This window comes from Protopterus annectens, chromosome 11.part0 (assembly GCF_019279795.1).
Source record: "Protopterus annectens isolate FY-2018-M chromosome 11.part0, PAN1.0, whole genome shotgun sequence".
Classification (NCBI taxonomy): domain Eukaryota; kingdom Metazoa; phylum Chordata; order Ceratodontiformes; family Protopteridae; genus Protopterus; species Protopterus annectens.
In genome coordinates this window covers 497,706,431-497,724,008 of record NC_056745.1, presented here as the reverse complement: position 1 = coordinate 497,724,008, position 17,578 = coordinate 497,706,431, and the positions used below count along the sequence as shown (strand labels likewise).

General features: G+C 42.0%; 1 protein-coding gene across 1 annotated transcript in view; it reads left to right on the top strand.

The window, feature by feature from the left end:
• ZFC3H1 (zinc finger C3H1-type containing) overlaps positions 1 to 17,578 on the top strand; it is a 3,672,721-nt gene that overhangs the window by 635,091 nt on the left and 3,020,052 nt on the right. The gene's annotated exons all lie outside the window — the stretch shown is intronic.

Below are 17,578 nucleotides of genomic sequence, written 5' to 3'. Positions count from 1 at the left end.
TGGCCCCAAGACTGGTCCCTGGGGTACACTGCTTGTTACAGGTCTACTGCTTGAGGTGGCTTTCCTATTTTGACTGCGTGGGTTCTATCAGTGAGCCAGTTTGCTACCCATCTGGTAACATATGGATTGATGTCTAGTTGAAAGTTTGTCTATTACACCCGATGGGGAGTAGTATCGAAGGCGTTGGCCAGGTGAAGGTAGGTGATGTGTACAGTCTTCCCCTCATCCGTGGCTTTGGTGACTGTCTCAAAGAAGTCGATTAGATTTAACAGGCATGACCTCCCCTTGACGAAACCAAACTGTGTGGGATCGAGTGTTGCCAATGTCCTTGTTAATGAGGTCCATGATGATCCGCTGCATGGCCTTGCAGATCAGGTTAGTTGCGCCAATGGGTCTAATTTCCTGGATCGGTGGATGCTCCACCTTTGTGCGGAGGGATGATAGTGGGTGTTCTCCACTCGGCTGGGATGATGCCGGTACTCAGGCTTTGGTTGAGTAGGGTGCCTAAATATGCTGCAAGTTCCTACCTGAGTTCTTGTAGGATGCTTCCTGGGATGTTATTGGGTCCCATGGAGGCTGTATGTTTTGCTTTTGAGAGGGCAGTGATGACTTGCTCCCTAGAGATAAGAGGAGGGGGGGCAGGTTCTGGGGATGTCCTGATTTATTGATGGGGGGGCAGAGGGGGTGAAGTTATCACTTAACCTGTCTGCCAGCAGGTTGGCTTTATCTGCAGCATTAGTGTATGTGGTGGCCTTGACCACCAGTTCTGAGCAGATGTGAGTGCTTCCTTTGAGATTGCGGACATTTGTTTAGAAGGCCTTATGATTGTTTTTGGTAGATGTGCCCTGTTTGGACTTGGTTTGCTTTGGAGGATTTAACTAGTACTCTTGTTTGCTTGTTCAGGCTAAGGAGAGATTGCTTCCAGTTAGGCACCTGATCCTTCTTGGTCCCGGAGAGCATTTTTTTCCTTTTATTATAGTTTATTTATTGCAGATGTCCACCAGACAGGTTTACTCTTGGTTGAGGAAATGATTTTGTCCTGTCTGCTATTCCTGATTCCATGCACCTATACAAGTGCTCGTGTAGTACTTTGGCGTAGGTTTGGACATATGTGCCAATTCCTGTGGAGGGGCAGGGACTGTGAAGCTGTTTATATCTTCCCACACTTGGTTGTAATCAGCTTTGGAGAAGGTTTTTTTTTGTTTGACTGTAGGTGGGGTGTCAGTGGAGATGGTGACTTTGAAAGTGACCGCTTTGTGGTCAGATCTTACCAGGGATAATGACACTAGGGATGCTGCAGTGGTTACTCATGTTTGTTAATACCAAGTCCAAGATATTTTCACCTCTTGTGGGGGTGTCGACCAACTGGTCCGAGGCATTTGCATTGACAAAATCAAGTAATCTCTGGGCATTTGTGTTTTGGCATGAGTAGTTCTTCCAGTCTGTGGTTGGATAGTTAGTCACCCAGAATCACAGTAAAGGGTTGAATTTTGATGAATTCATAGAGGTCCAGATAGGGTGGAGTGGGTATCTTGAGTCAAAGTTGGAGGCCTGTAGCTAGCTGCGATATGAATAGGGATCATGTCAGTGGTTAACTGCACCTGGAGTGTCTCCTGTGCGTCATACTGTTTGAACAGCCTGGAGGTGTGTATGTCTTTTTATATATATTGTAACTCCACCTGCCTTTGCTTTGCTGCCCACGGTTTGGAGTCTGAATGTATGATAAGATGAGTGACTTGGTATGGCTGGGGTGCTTTGAACCAGGTTTCTGTGACTGCACAAATGTCGGTGTCTTCCAGTGTTAAGAATGCTTACAGTGATTGCAGTTTTATGTTTAGACTCCTAGCATTTAGCAGCATGACCTTTAGTTTATGTTTTGATGAAATTTTCATGTTGGTAGTTTTGACCTCATGGTATTGGCTAAAAAAATGTGCTGTGGGGGAGGCAGGAGCATGAAGCCCAAAGGAAACTGATGCAGGCCATCTTTGGTAAAACATTGTGGTTTGTTAATCATGTCTTCCTGGGCTGTCGGGTACTGGGAGCCCTTGGAATGACACCAGAAATTAAGCCAGTTGTTAGTCAATCATTTTCTGTTTGTATTGAGGCATCATTCTGGGTGATGGTAGAATGCTGCTTAAGGCTAGCAACATAACTGACTCAATCAGGTCTGTCTTCATGTAGTCCAGCAAGGTATGTCTCAAGTCATTCACACCAACATGGACTGTGTTGACAGTCTTAACAGCACCTGTTGTTGAGAGACTTGAATGCATGGGTGATATGGTGGATGCTTTCACATGACAAATAACTAACCGTGGCTTTGTCCTTATCTAGCCTTATGAAGGGCACATCTGTGTGTTTCACAGTGGAGTCTCGTATGACTAATATGTTGGGTTTATGCTGAGGCCTTAGTAGCTGTGAGGTACAGGTGTGTGGACTGTGTGTGTTGCGGTGCGCAGGGGAGTTTGTGTGTTTTTTTTTGCCTCAGAGGTCTCATAGGTTTATACGTGTTTACTAGGCTAATGATCACAAGGACCTTTTTAAGCCTAGCCATGCATCCCAAATCTCTAACAAGTTCTGATGCTCTTGATAAATGTTAGCATGGGCCGGGCGATTAACTATTTACAGGTTACTTCTGTCCATTAGAGACATAGACGCCAAACCAGGGATGAATTTCCAGTTTTCCATTCAGTTGTCCAAGTTTCACTTGAATTGGGTTAGGAAAGAACTCTGCTTTACATGGATAAGGGAACCTGTTCCATCGATAGAGTAGTCTCTGGGATACATATCTATCTCTCCAGCAGGTCCTGTTTATATGACAGGTGATGTTTAAGTCTTTAGAATTGGTACTTCTGGTGCTGTTTGTTTGTGGATATGCAGGAGATCCATCACAGTGGGATCTGACAATGCCCTGTATGCCAGGCATAGATCTCCCCTCAAAGTGGAGGAGACAGAGTACAGGGATAGGGACTTGAGGCGGTCTTCATAGGACATTTTACTTGCACGTTGTATTCTTTTAGTGAGAACTATTGTGGACATTCCAATTGTTGGATATGCTTTGTTAGTTACATACCTAAGGGGGCATTGTACTTAATGATCGGTCTGATCAGTGCCCAATACAGTGGAACAGTGACTTCCTTGGAATCAAATACCATACCTTTGTTTATAGGTTGCGCAGCATAAAATGATTTATTTCCTCACCACTGTAGACATATGATGGTCAAAGGCTAGTTTAGTGTGTGTCCCTAAGTCCCTGACTACTGGGTCAACTGTAAGGAGTGGGTTGTCAATATGATAGTTACCAGGGATGGATGATTTCCCAAAGGAATGCTGTTAAGCATTTGTTGGCATTTAGCTTTAGTCCGTGGCTCTGACAGCAGTTGTTTGCCTGTGTCAGCCCCTCCTGGAGAGCATTTGTGTTAGTGTGAGATTCAATGATAACTCCTAATTTGCAATCATCTGCAAATTTAGTCAGCCAGAGACCACTGACATTGGCCTTGACTTCTGAGCAGTAAATGCCAAAAAGGAGCGGTCCAAGGGCTAATTCCTGTGGAACTCCACTTGTGATTAGCCTCTTTGTAGAGGTGGACTCCCCAATTCTAACTTCCTGCGTCCCATCTGTGAGCCAGTTGGTTATCCACTGGGTGACGTACGGATTTGTGCCCAACCTCTTGAGTTAGTCAACAATGCCTGAGTGGATATTGTGTCAAATGCCATGGCCAGGTCAAGGCAGACGGTGTGAACAATTTTTCCCTCATTCATTGCTTTGGTGACCTTCTCAAAGAAGTCCACCAGCTTGAGTAGGCATGAGCTGCACTTGACGAAACCAAACTGGGTTGGGTCCAGTGTCTGGACGTTTACTATATCTCTGTTGATAATCTCCATGTTAATTCTTTCCATGGCTTTACATACAAGAGTGGTGAGACTTATGGGTCTATAGAGGGCCCACCTTTGTGCAGAGGGATGGCTGTTGGCTTTCTCCATTTATGAGTCATGAAACCTGTTTGGAGGCTACAGTTAAACAGTAATTCCAGAGGCAACGATGGATCGTTTCACGCTATTTAGAAGGCGTCCTGGGATATTGTCTGGGCCCATTGATGAAGAGTGCTTGGTCTTGGAGAGAGCATTAAGACTCTGTTCCCTACTGATAATATAGGCAGTTATATTTGATGATATTTCCTGAGGGAAGGTTGAGGGGGAGAGAGTGGTAAAGTTGGAGCTAAATTTATCAGCTATGAGGTTTGCTATATCTTCTGGCTCAGTATAGGTGGCTCCATTTTCAATGAGTTCTGCACACAATTGTGTACTGCCTTTGAGGTTGTGGACATAGCTAAAGAATGCTTTGTATTTGTCCTTGGCCTGGGAGGCCAAACTTGCCTCAAATTTAGCTTTGGTAGACTTTTTTTTGTCCTCTGAGTTGTTTTAGTTTGAGTGCTTTTGTCTTTCTGAGTGCTGCACCTCCTAATTTTTGCCATAATTTTCTTCCTCCTGTTATACAGCCTATTAATTTTGCGATTCCACCAGGGTGGCTTTTTTTTTTTTTTGAGTAAGTTCTCTACTACTACCTGGTGGGTACAGTGCCTCTATGAGGCTATTAACATGCTTGTACAGGGTTTCTGTGAACAGTTCTGCATAGACAGCCGTGTTCTCAAGGTTTATGGGGGCTTGAAATTTTGCCAGGCTATCACTTCATAGCAGGAGGTTAGCCTTAGATAGTTCATGAATATTTCATGTTTAGCTGGGGGTCCATGTTTTAATTTTTTACTTCAAAAGAGACCATTTTGTGGTCTGACCTTACCAAGGAAGGCATTACAGTAGGTGGTGTGCAGCACTCTACCACTTAGTGAGGACCAGATCCAGTATGGTTGCACCTCTGGTTGGTATATTGACTGTCTTGTCCAGGGAGTTTGTGTTTACAAAATCCAGTAATCTCTGTGCATGTACACTTGGTGTCTTATAGGATTCCCAGTTAATAATGGGGGTAATTGAAGGCACCCATGTATATGGTATTGGGTTGGATGATTAGTGTTTCTAATAAGTTTAAGTACATGGTATGGGTTTCCTGGGTCATAGAGGGGGACCAATAGCTTGCAAGGAAGTGGTATTAGATTTACCCTATGGTGATGTGAACATGGAACAGCTCAAGTGCGCTGTTCGGTTTGACCAGCCTTGAATTATATTTCCTTTTAATGTAAATAGAGACACCTCCACCTTTAGACCCTCCCTGTGAAGTAGCTGGCCTAAATGTGTGGAAGGCATTATATCTTCGTGCTGCTGGCTGTGCTCTCTGTGGCTTTAAACCATGTCTCGTGACCACACATATGTCCGCATTCTCTAGGGTAAAGAGAGCTTCTAGGGAGGGTTTTTTTTTGTTTAGACTCTTAGCACTGAGCAGTAATACCTTTAGATTTTCTTAATTTTGATTTGCTATGTCTGAAGTACTTCAAGTTTAGCATTGCCTAAAAAAGGCACTGTGGGGCAAGACAGTGTTTTAGCTGATATTCAAAAGCATAGGGGGGAAAGGTGCAGACCATCCCTGGCAAAGCAGCGTGGTCTGTTGACCATCTCCTTCCATACTGACAAATATTGCACCCCCTTAGAATGACACCAGAAACTAAGCCAATTTTTTTTAAGTCGGTCATCTTTTCTTCGTATTGTGGTATCATCCTTGGAGACTGTAAAATGCTGCTCAGTGCCTGAGAGAGACATTCCAAGAGCTCCATGATGTGTCTGTTCATATAGTCTAGGGAGGTACATCTCAGGTCATTTATTCCCACACGGACTATGACTCTCTTGCTTGTGTATGTTTTTGTTGACCATCTCTGCATATGTGGGTGTGTTGTTTAGGTGTGGATGGTGTTTGAAGTGTGGTGTTTGTGGTGGCAACCTTTTCAGTGCCAGATATAATCGCTTCTGAGGAAGAGAGCATTTACTCTTGGTTGTTAATGTAATTGCATCTCTCACAAATTCTGTTCCTAGGTGGTAGTAGTAGTAGAGGGTTGTCTGTGTACATGACAGTTGGTACACTCTCAGGATGCCCGTATCAACCAGACTGGCAGGAGAAAATGTAGGAAATTGTCCATCCATATTTGTCATAAACTGATGGAAAGAGGCCAGTGTGTGCTAACAGGGTAAAGGGTGGAGGTCTAAGAGTAGTACAACTAGATAATCGCACAAGTTCTACTAAGGGAAAATTTGTAGGTGGAATACCTCACAAAGGTTTAAAAACAGTGCAGCTGTAGCTCTGGATGCAGTAAATCTGTGTCCAGACTGTGCTACTCATTTTTAAGGGTTAACACAGTAAAACTCACAAAAAAAACACAGATTAACCACTTGCAGACAAAATCAGAACTCACAGTATGAAAAATACAGTTACAGTAATAAAATGTAGTAAGTAGCAATGAAATGCAGTTAATCACTAAATTGCTTTGTAACAGTGCAAATGTGGTAAATTAGCTCACAATCACAACAGTAAAAAAAACTGCTTAAATAAAGCAGCTATTCAGTAGTAACTGTCATCAATTTAATAAGGCTACCGGCAAGCAGTAACAAATGTGGCAAACTAAAAGCAGTTGAACACCTAAGCACAAGCAGCAAAATTAAGTGGGAGGAGCCACATTATTTTTTTTCAGTAGAAAGTGAGGAGACAGTAGATAATTCAAGGTTAAGAAGTTGAAGGGGTGGGCCTTCACAACTAATCTCACTGTACTCAGTAGAATGAGCTGATGTAGTGGGACTGGGGGGAGTGTCCAATGTCAAATTTGTAGTAGAGGCGGGCCACTCAAGCACCCAAGTAAACTTCAACACCAAAGTAAACTTCAAAAAGAAACTAACATTAATATATTAATAAAAATCATTTAATAGTTCAGCACTTCCACTCCAAACTAAAAACACCAATAAAATGTCTATACATTAAAATATAATTGAAGAAGTCAGTGTTAAAAATACTAACTTTCTCCCAGCCGTGCATGAAAACATTAGCGTAGTTCAGGGCCATTGTGGCCCCCATAGCTATTCCATTTCTTTGACAGTAAATCTTCACTAATATTATGTTAATGTTTTCATTTTTAAATGATTTAATATGTTAACTATGTTAGTTCCTTTTCTTTTGGGAAGAATTTTCTGGAGCTTGGTTAGTGGCAGCAGTTGTAAGCCCTTAAGTTTGGTTTATTTTATTCTTATTTTCTCTGTCATATAAAATGTTTTACTGCTGTGTTTAATCTATACACTTAAAAGGTGTATGTGACTGAGTGAGAGGGGGTGCTGCTGCGCTTATGTTAGTCTAGTTATGCTAAAATATTGCCACGCCAACTCCACTATAGAAGTTGTTCCTTTTGCTAAACTTCTTGGGGTTACTGTTGACGAAAACCTAAAATTTGATACTCATATTCAGCTGAATGTTAAGAAAACATCAGAAACTTGGCATGCTGTATAGAAACTCCCACTTCCTCTCCCCTTCAACAAGACAAACCATTGCCATTACCTACTTACTACCTTCACTGATGTATGGTGCTCCCCTACTAACCAACCTGTCTTTTCCATCTCTTTTAAACTGGAAACCTATTGCAACAAAATCTCAAAGTTCGCCACCACATCCAAATACTCCACTCACCACTGTATACCTTTTCACTGGCTGCAGTAGCTAGAACTTCCCAACTAGCTAGACTATCTCTAACTCACCACAGCTCACAAGCTTATTTTTAAACCAACTAAATGCCCAGCACTAACAAACATCTTACCATTATACACCCCACACAGAACTCTAAGATCTGCCCACCAAAACCTAATCTCTGTATATAAACCAAATTGTCCTGCTGGTCAGCTTCTCCTATCCTTTTCCTTAGCCAAAAAAATGGAATTCTCTCCCTCCATCTTTAAGAATCTCTGAAAAATTTTGAACTCTTCAAAACCCAACTCCATTCTTACCTCTCCTATAAATGGAAGTGCAATTGCACTCTACCTGCCTAACCTGCTTAATGCATGAATACATTCATTACACACAAGGTTCATTCTTCCTTGCACATTAGGGATTAACCCTATTTACTGTCTTCTTGCTAATATTACTTTTATACCATTCTCAGATGTTTCAAACCTCTGTACAAATTTAACTCTGTACTACTGTTCTCAACCAGTAAACATGTAAATATGTATTATTTTTTACTCCATATTGCAGTTTAACTTTGCTTAGTTTTGCTATTTTATAGTTAAAATTTTCTTAATTGGTACCATTGTAACTATGTGTTGTACTTTGTATTATGTAACTTGTACTTTGTATTATGGAGCTTTTCTCCCTGGGCCTCCACTGAAAACAGGCTCTTAGAGCCCAGTGGACCTCCCCGGTCATCAAACTGGAAATAAATAAATATTCCCATTCAGGTTTTAGCCTGATAGTCTTTTGAGAAATTTGTTTGTTTACTTTGCTACTAGAGTTGCAAAAGCCTGAAGATAAGGAAAAGGGAGTTAAAAATGGTCTGAATTTTCAACTGCTGACCAGGATGAAACTGGTATTGGTTTCTTTAATGGCTTAGTTGAGGTTGATAGTTAAGGTTTGGGTTTTCATTACAGTGCTCATCCTAATAAGGAGGTTCTTGAGCAGGTTAAAGGTTCTAACAAATACCCAGAAATTACTTTTGCACTGCCTTGCAGCTGCAAAATCATGAAGGCCTTGCTTCCAAAGAGTAGAAGTAACTGCCCTTTGTTGCTTTTCACTGCTGCAGGCATACCCAGAATGCGTGGTTATTACTTGCAGGCATATGTGTATTGTCAGACTGTGAAAGCTGTGAATGTTCTCCAGTAAGGTGGTCCTTTCTTCTGCGGGTATCCTACTTGTACTAGGTAAAAAGGAGAGAGCCGCTCTCATCATTTTTTTTTTGTGATACAGATATTAGTTGTTGGTGTCATAAATTAAAGAATTTGGGCTCTATAATCTTACAGTGGCAAGTGTAATTTCAGCAAATTTATCTTGCTAGCACTAATTATATTATTTTTTCAGAGTTATCGTGGTACCTTTTGAACACCCCCCCCCCCAGGCTCATAATGTCTGTAGAAAAACAAGTGTGATTAGCACAGCGACCCCACCAAAAGACTTTCATCTTCAATGCCTTTCTTGTCTGGTGTAGAACACCCTGTAGAGTTGTGTAACAGATTTATTTATTTTTTTTATTTTAGCAAGGATTAAAGCTGGTCCAAATTGCTCAACATCTGTTGAACATGAGAAACTAATCATCCTAGGCCAAGGAGCAAATGCCCCTTGGACTTCAGTTTGCCTTTTGTAAGACTGAACATAGAAATAAAGTAAGCACAGTGGAATGGAGAAACCTCAGCAGATAGTTATCCAGGAAGTGGGTCAAGTGCAGGAGGCCTGTAGACTCCTGTTTGTGGTGATGCCAGCGGACTGATTTTTGGACTTCAAGGATGAGTACTTACATGTTGATGCCCCTTTGGAGGAGGCTGACAAGGTGTACAGCCTCTGGTTCCTGCAAGTGTTTGTACCACAAGTGGATGGTATCTATCCACCAGTTACTACCCAGCATTAGTTCAGTCAGAAGGAATGTATTTTCACAGGTTATGTGAGACATCAGACGACTTGACCAGTGTAGCCATGTTCTCTGAGACAGTAACTCCTCCAGGCATGCAGGACCCATTTTATCTGGATCATTTCTCAAATCTAGAGGCAGCCATCTCACTGCTGTCTGCCTTGGCAATTTTTGGCTACCAAAAAGTTGCTAGGAGTATGTTGGGATTTGACAGATAATGGATTTTCTCTCACCCACAGCAACCAGGGCCAACACTTCTGGCTTTGTACCCCCTTTTTAGGTAGGGATTTGTATTACCATCAGATTCCCATAAAAATATTTATAGAATTGTGGTGGACATTGACCAGCCATATCCAGCATCATCTTTTTTGTTGAAGGCATTTGGAGACACCAGTGAAAATGATTCCTTGGAGCCATATTCCCTGTTCTTTCCAAAAACGAAACCTAATTGCTTTTAAAGAGTGGAGGTAAAACGGCTAAATACTTGATAATGTGGCAATCATTTTGCTGTTCTGGCCGGGTTTTCAGACTGCTAATCAATAATATACTGCCAAGTAATGAAATAGTGTTGGACCAGTTTGGCAAAACGTGTATTTTATTTATTTATTTAACATTGGTTGACCAGGAAAATCTGAGTAGGACAGAGCTTATTTTCAGTGGCGACCCCGGAGAGAAATGTTTAGACAACAAGGAAGGGAAATGGGGCAGTCTGCCTCCCCTCAGTCTTGCCTTGCTTGGAGACCTGTTTGTATATTTTAAAATTGTCAGCTCAAAAAGTCTGTTTAATCTACCCATGTAGAGAAACCTGGACATACCTCTCAACTGTCCAGATTTTTGCCTCGTATTTCTGGTCTATTCCTCATAAAATGTGTGCATCTGGCAAATCATTGGGATGATCTGTGGACTGAAGTCACTAAAATAATGACATACATTTGAGTTTCAGGCTTTGTATGTTAACACACAAACCCTGTTACTTCAGCAACTTTCTAAGTTTATAAGAGGAATATTTAAAAGCTGTCCTTATGTTTGGACTTTTGTCCCCCCCCCCCCATTTTGTCAGACTTTGTCCAGATTTCTTGCACTAAGAGGTTGAGAGGTATAAACCTGGGCAATGAATGCCTTTTCATTTACATAAGCAATAGGTATTTCTATTCTCCAAAGTGAGGAGAGCTTGTAGGGTGTGGATTTTGTTTTTGTTAAGGCTTCTAGCATTGGGCAGTAGTAACAACTTTAGGTTCCTTGGTAGGTTTTCACTTTGGCATTGCCAAAAAAAAACTAAGTGGGGGTGGATAAAATTTTAGCCAATATCCAGAATCCCAGGAGGAAAAGCTGCAGGCCATCTTTGGCAAAGCAACGTGGTCTGTTGACCATGTCCTCCCAGGCTGACAGATACTGTAGCCCTTGATTGACCCACACAGTTAAACTAATTGTTAAGTCATTTTGTGTTCGTAGTGTGCCATCTTCCTTACTGAAGGCAGAATGCTGCTCAATGCAAGACTCATACCGAACTAAGACACATTAAGAAAGGTCCAGAACTTCTGTCTCCACATAATCCAGAGAATTATGTCTCATGTCATTTATGCCCACATGGAGTGTGATAGTCAGACTGGTACCTGTATGCAGTGACCTGCATGTGTAACCTGGCGGATCCTGGCTGCAGTTAAGCTACTGATCATAATCTTTTCTTTATCTAATCTGGTGAGTGAGGCATGTGTGTGTCATACAGTGGAGTTCTGTATAACAAGAGTCCTGGGTAAATTGTTTGCTTACCTTATGGTTTTGTTTTTGAGGTTCTGTTGGGTGTAAGCTTGTGTGGTGTTTGTTGTTGCTTCTGGTGAATGCTTTAGAGATTGCTGAGGATAGGCATTGATTGCTGTTTGAAGACCTGTAGTGTCTCAGTATAAGATGGTGTGTGTGTGGACACTGTATGGTGGCTTTGGCAACCTTGTTTGTTTGCAAGATTTTTGCTTCCAATGAAGTTGTGTATGTGCATCTCTCATACTGTGTTGGTTTCTTTAGATTAAAAGGTTTTTGTTGAACATGAGACAATTGCTACATAGTCTCAGGATGCCCATATCTAACAAGCTGACTACGGAGATGATTGTAAATTCCCTATCCATGTTGTCTGGGCCAGTATTAGGGTGGGTTATTAGGGTATGAGGACTTTCTAAATTGACCCTAGGGGTGTGTGTGTGCCTTCTGTGGAAGGTTGGGCGCCGGGCTGGCAACTCGACACTGCAAAAAACTCCACTGCCAATCATGAGCGGACAGGTGATCCGCTGTGGTGACCCCTAACCAGGAAAAAGCCGAAAGAAGAAGAATTAGGGTATGAGGACTGGGTTTTATAGAGGAATCCTAGGGTGGTCTGTAAGGTTAGGGACTCCAGTTGAATAGTGTTAGGATATGGTATTGGTGCTTTCTGATGTGCAAGCTGTTTTATAGGTAAACTTCTGTTTTTCATCTCCGATAGATCAGGTCATCACCTATTGCCACTAGATGGAATGTCCCAGTCCTCTTAATGTTGTTGTTGTCTTTTGGTGTTTCCCGGTTAGGGGTCGCTACAGCGGAATGCCGGTCTGCTAATCATTGGCAGTAGATTTTCACAAACGCCGAGGTGCCAGCTCGACGTTCAACCTTCAACAAAGTCACGCCCATTTATGCATGTCTTTCGAATGCCCACCCAACCGTGGGGAGGACATGCAAACTCCACACGGAAGGCACTCCAGCTAAGAATGAAACGGGAGAACCTCTTGCTGTGAGGCAACAATGCTACCGCTGCACCACTGCGGATGTTACCCAGTCCTCTTATGTAAAAACACAAAAAAGATTACTTGAGAGTTTATGTTTTCACAAAAGAACTTTATCAAGCTAGCTAGTCAAGGAAATTTCAAATCCGACAAATGGCAAGATTATTTGAGGAAATGCAGTAATTTCAGCCTTAAATGCAGGTAAATGCACCAGTAAAACAAGAAGTTAATCTATCATTAAAGTTTCTGGAAGTGCGATTTTTAAATACAAGTACTTAGCTTGTGCCTGGATGCACGTAATTCAAGGAAATCACTTCAGGAGCACATGCAAAGACATTGGGATTGGTGCTAACATTTTGCTTCTGATAGAGGAAAAAAGGAGCATTGTATCCCAAGAGTGTGAAGTTGTGTGAGACCAGCATTATTAGTAGCCATTCATGCGACTCTCCTCTTTTCATCATTCCTGTCAAGCTAATTTTTTTTTTTGATAAGTACTGCTTGATTTGTTTCTCTTTCTAAATACTTCATCCTTAAATTTTCAAGGTCTAGGTATTAGTTTCCCCTCAGGTGTTTGGCAGTGCTCTGTACAGAGTCGGACACCTTGAGTGGCATTTTTCCTGTAAAAGCAAAATTGAAATTTCTGAAATACTAAATAGCACACAAGACAACTAGTTTGCAGTGACGAGCACTGTCCACATAGTTGCAAGCCAGATACTCGTGGCAGTGATTGATATTTTCACTCCCAACTGTCTAATCAATAAAAAAGGGACCATTACCATGGCTATAAACTTTCCTACTGTCTCCATTACCAGCTTGGTGGATATGGGCATCCTGAGGCAATGTAGAAATTGGCTCATGTTTACTAAAAAACAATTAATTCTCAAACAAACTGATATGGTATGTGAGAGATGTATTTACACAAGGTCAGTGAAGGCAAAGCTCTCATATAAAAGTACCCATAATGTCAATAAGGTTATCAGTAGTACACACGCTGCACCCATCACGCACAATTCAAAGCAGACGTAACCCACATATGCTGAGGCACATGTATGTAACCATCCTAAACCACAAAGACGACTTAGACGAATTATACATAAATACCCTCAGGAGCCCCATATGCTCTCTCAAAACAAACACCCACATCAACACACAGCTACATCTCATGGTGCTGCTACCTCTAAGCCTATAAGGCAAGCCACCACACAATCCAGCATTCTAGTCATTGGAGACTCCATCATGAGACACACTGATGTCTCTCTCACCAGGCTGAGTAAGGAGAAAGTTATGGTCAGTTGCTCATCAGGGGCTAGGATCTGCCACATTACCCATGCACTCAGGCCATTGGATCACAACAATTACCAATATAACTCTATCATAGTCCATGTGGGAGTAAATGACCTGAGACATGCCTCCCAAGACAATACGAAGAGAGACATCATGAAGCTCTTGGAATGTGTCTCAGGCTGGTATGAGCCTAACATTGAGGAGCATTTTACCTTCTCCAAGGATGATACCACAATATGAACAAAAAATGATTGACTTTAATAATTGGCTTAGTTTCTGGTGTCATTCTAAGGGAGTGCAATATTTGTCAGCATGGAAGGAGATGGTCAACTGACCACACTGCTTTGCCAGGGATAGTCTGCACCTCTACTCTCTAGGCTTTTGAATATCAGTTAAAACATTGTCTTCCCCCATAGTGCCTTTTTTAGGCAATGACAAACTGAAAGTACTTCAAATATAGCAAATCAAAACCAAAAAAATCTAAAGGTGTTACTGTCCATTGCTAGGAGTCTAAACAAAAAAACTCCACTCCCTAGAAGCTCTCTCTACCCTAGAAAATGCTGACATATGTGCGGTCACTGAGACATGGTTTAAAGCCATGGTGAGCACACCAGCAGCACAAGGTTATAATGTTTTCCACACATTTAGGCCAGCTACTTCACAAGGAGGGACTAAAGGTGGAAGTATCTCTATTTACATCAAAAATAAATGTACTTTAAGGCTAGTTAAATTGGACAATGTACTTGAGCTGCTCCATGTTCAAATCACCATAGGCAAAAATCCAATACCACTTCCTTGCAAAGCTGTAGATCCCCCCTCTATGACCCAGGAAGCCCATATTTAAACTTATTAGAAACATCAACCATCCAACCTAATTCCATATTCATGGGTGAATTTAATTACCCCACTATTAACTGGGAATCCTGTACAGCACCAAATGCACAGGCACAGAAATTCTTGGATTTTGTAAACACAAGTTCCCTGGACCAGATAGTCCGTACACCAGCCAGGGGTGCAACCGTACTGGATCTGGTCTTTACTAATATGGGAGACTGCTGCGTACTCCCTACTGTAATGCCTTCCCTGGTAAGGTCAGACCATAAAATGGTCTCCTTTGAAGTAAAAATAAAACCTGGACCCCCAGCTCAACATGGAATATCAGCTCAACATGGAATATTCAGGGACTGTTCTAATGCTTACCTCCTGCTATTAAGTGAGAACCTGGCAAACTTTCAAGCCCACATAAATCCTGAGAGCACTGCTGCCTTTGCAGAACTGTTCACAGAAACCCTGTACAAGCATGTTAATAGCTGCATGGAGGCAGCTATACCCACCAGGAAGAAGTACAGAACTCAGAAAACAAGCCATCCTGGTAGAATTACAAAATCAGTAGGATGTGTAACAGGAGGAAGAAAATCATGGCAATAATTAAGAGGTGCAGCACCCAGCAGGATAAAAGCACATTCAAACTAAACTAACTCAGAGGACAAATAGTCTACCAAAGCCAAATTTTAAGCAAGTTTGCTTCCCTGGCCAAAGACAACTGCAAACCATTCGTTAACTATGTCCGCAGCCTCAAAGGCAATTCGCAATTGTGTGCAGAGCTCATTGTAATTAGAGCCATCTATACGGAGCCAGAAGATGTAGCAAACCTCCTGTAGCAAACCTCCTGGCTGATAAATTCATCTCCTACTTTACCCCCCTCTCTCTCTCCCCCTCAACCTTCGCTCAGGAAATGTCATCAGATATAACTCCCTACTGTCCTTAGTGAACAGGTCCTTAATGCTGTCTCTAAGATCAGGAACACTGCATCAATGGGCCCAGACAATATCCCAGGATGCCTTCTAAATAGCATGAAATATGACCTGTCAGGGCCTCTAGAATTATTATTTTAACTTTAGCCTCCAAACAGGCTTCATTCCTCATGAGTGGAGAAAGGCTACAGTCATCCCTCTGCACAAAGGTGGGCCATCTACAGACCCATATGTCTCACTAGTCTTGTATGTAAAGCCATGGAAAGACTTTTCATGGAGATGATCAATAGATGTATAGTAACCCTCCAGACACTGGACCCAACCCAGTTTGGTTTCAAGTGCAGATCTTGCCAAGTCAACCTGGTGCACTTTGAGAAGGTCAACAAAACAATGGATGAGGGCAAAATCGTTCACACTACTACCTTGACCTGGCCATGGCATTTGACACAGTATCGCACTCAGGCATTGTTGACAAACTCAGGCTAGGTTCAAACCCATATGTCACCCAGTGGATAGCCAACTGGCAAACAGAACCCAGGAAATTAAAACTGGGGAGTTCACCTCTACAAAAAGGCCAGTTACAAGTGGAGTCCATCAGGGATCAGTACTTGGAGCACTCCTTTTTGGCATTTACTTCTCAGAAGTCAAGGCCAATGTCACTGGTCTCTGGGTGACTAAATTTGCAGTTGATTGCAAACTAGGAGCTGTCATTGGATCTCACACTAAAACAAGTGCTCTCCAGGCAAGGCTGACACAGGCAAACAGCTAGTGTCAGAGCCATGGTCTAAAACTAAATGCTAGGAAATGCATAATAGTATCCTTTGGGAAGTCTTCCATCCCTGGTAACTGTTATTGACAACACACCACTTAGTGTTGATCCAGTAGTCAGGGACTTAGAGACACACACAGATAGTAATCTAGCCTTTGACCTTCACATGTCTACAGTGATAAGGACATTATTATATGTTGCGCTACTTATAATTAATAGTATAACATCTAAATCCAAGGAAGTCATTGTTCCACTGTATTCGGCACTGATCAGACCGATCATTGAGTACAGTGCCCCCTTTGGTATGTACCTAACCAGGCATATTCAACAGTTGGAACATCCACAGAGGTTCCTCTCTAAAAGAATACAGGGCATAAGTAAAGTGTCCTAAGCAGATTGCCTCAAGACCCCATCCCTGTAGTCTGTCTCCTATAGACTTTTGAGAGGAGATTTATGCTTGGCATATACAGGGCATTGTCAGACTGCACTCTGATGGACCTCCTGCATATCCATAAAACAAACAGCACCAGAATTACCTGTTCTACAGACTTAAACCGTGCCTGTGATATAAATAGGATCTGTAGGAGAGAGGTATGTATCCCCAGAGACTACCTCGTCTATGGAACAAACTCCCCATCCATGTGAAGCAGAGTTCCTCCCTAACCCAATTCAAGTGCAACTTGGACAATTGGATGGGAAACCGGAAAGTCATCCCTGGTTTTGGCACCTGTGTCTCTAATGGACACGGGTAACCTGTAAATGGTTCACCTCCCAGGTCCTTGCTTACACATATTAAGGGTATCAGAACTTGCCAGTGTTTTGGGACGCATGGCTAGGCTTAAAAAGGCCCTTGTGGTAGCCTAGTAAATGCCTATGAACCTGTAATCAAGCATTGCTGAGCTTTGTGTGAATCAGTAAAGAGCCTCACAAACATGCTAGATTTGTACACATACTTGAAACAAAGTAAACTGTGTAGAATCCCTTTAACAAGGCAAACATTTCTGATATACAACAATTAACAAAATACAACGAATCAAATTACACAGTAAAACTGCCAGCAAAGCTTTGCACAAGTGCAGATTTCAGCAGTCCACAATGATTTGTAGCAAGAGTGGTTAGCTCAAAACAATACCTGCTCGCTCAGTGGGCTTCTTGGTACAGTGAATCTTTGTAAAATAGTAGGTGGGAAAAATACTGTATTGGCTTACACAACAGACAGTAAGAAATGGTGGGGGAGAGACTTTGGTGTTCAGATTACCATGATGGGCGAAAATCCAGAGACACTGTCTTTTAAAACAGCAGCAGCTACAAAAGGAAAGCTGGAGAAAAAAAATCAAACCAATGTAAGAAGCCAGAAAAATTAGGTACTACAGCTTGTCCAGAGTATATCAGTTCAGCATGTGAGCTAAAATGGCCAGGAAAGTGTTTTGATCAGGTTAATGTAAACTTAAATCAAGACTAGAGTAGCAATCCAAACAGTAAAACAGATAT